The 1,364-nt window shown below is 46.7% G+C and overlaps 1 long non-coding RNA gene across 1 annotated transcript in view; it reads right to left on the minus strand.

Annotated features, from left to right (window-relative positions):
- Positions 1 to 154: 154 nt before the first annotated feature.
- Positions 155 to 1,364, minus strand: part of LOC119474222 — a 16,807-nt gene continuing 15,597 nt past the window's right edge. Inside the window, exon 3 of the long non-coding RNA XR_005203510.1 lies at positions 155 to 450. This is a non-coding gene — a long non-coding RNA (uncharacterized LOC119474222). The remainder of the gene's footprint in view (positions 451 to 1,364) is intronic.

Consider the following 1,364-nt stretch of genomic DNA (forward strand, 5'->3'; position numbering starts at 1 on the left):
CAAAACCCCATCTTTACTAAAAATGCAAAAAAATTAGCCGAGTGTGGTGGCAGGTGCCTGTAATCCCAGTTACTTGGGAGGCTGAGGCAGGAGAATTGCTTGAACTTGGGAGGTGGAGGTTACAGTGAGCCAAGATTGCACCACTGTACTCCAGCATGGGTGAGGGAGTGAGACTCTGTCTCAAAAAAGAAGCAAATAAAACATACACACAAGTCTAACAGCCAAAATGTGCAGAGGAAATGAGCTGCTTCCTACTCTGTCCTCCCAGGTTCCCATTCTGTGGTTGCAGCTGCTGCTGACCTTCCTCCGGTACGACACACACAGGAATCCACAGCACCCACTTTATACTCCAGCTGATACGCATTTCGTCTGCCTCACGCTGTGTGCACATCCTTCTTCATTCCGACTGATGGTCAAGGGTACATCCCTCCACTAGCATCTGTTCCTGCCCTGCAATGGGACAGTGAGGAGGTCAACCAGTTAGGAACAATCTAGTAAAAGGGGTGGGGTGGCTGGGGATGGAGTAACCCTCTGCACTGATGCACGTGGGATCCGAGTAAGGAGACACAGAATAAGGCAGAGAGGCAGGGAGGGCACGGTTGCAGGTTGGGAATCTCTCTGTGAAACACTGCGGGGAGGATTCTCCTCGCCTGTTTTAGATAGATTAATGTGCCAAAGAAAACAACAAAAAAAATCCAAATAATCAGCAATCTAGAGACTTGAATTTCAAACACCTCCCACCGAGATGGCTCATATATAGCAGGAAGAATCGAGACCTCTCCACGATTGAAGGGAGAGCCTGCGGTAGGCCCTGCAGGCCCTGGAAAGTATCTCCTGCTGCTTTGGTTCCTGCTGTTGTTCCACTTGTGAGCTAGTCTCAAAGACAACAGAAGAACCAGGAGTATAAAAAAAGTGGTTGCAATCCACAAGGCTGCTCTGGAAAATCTGTGTATCTTTCGAGCCACGAAGAGGGAGAGATCAGAAATGGATCCAGCTACAGATCAGGCCTCTCTGGGATCATCTCCGTTAGACGCCATTGTCATGACGGGTCTCATTTAGCTCTTTGTGGCTGTCCTCTTCCAGCTCCTCCTCAGTCTCCTCTATGTTGCCTTTTGGGCGCAATTTGTCTGGGGACAGGGGTACCCCGTGCCATGGCAGCAGCAAATAATAAGCATCCATTTTCTCTTTCCTTTCTGGAACCCTACACATATTAGATCTTTTTGCATTGTCCTGTCTCGTAGGCACTGTTTCTTATTTTATTTTCCTCTCTGATCTTCAGATTGAATAATTTCTATTGCTTTACCTTCAAATTCACAGATACTTTCTTCTGTTATTTCTATTCTGATTTTTTTTTTTTTTTTTTT

Source organism: Cebus imitator, unplaced genomic scaffold, assembly GCF_001604975.1.
Source record: "Cebus imitator isolate Cc_AM_T3 unplaced genomic scaffold, Cebus_imitator-1.0 Scaffold11, whole genome shotgun sequence".
In the NCBI taxonomy this organism is placed as follows: domain Eukaryota; kingdom Metazoa; phylum Chordata; class Mammalia; order Primates; family Cebidae; genus Cebus; species Cebus imitator.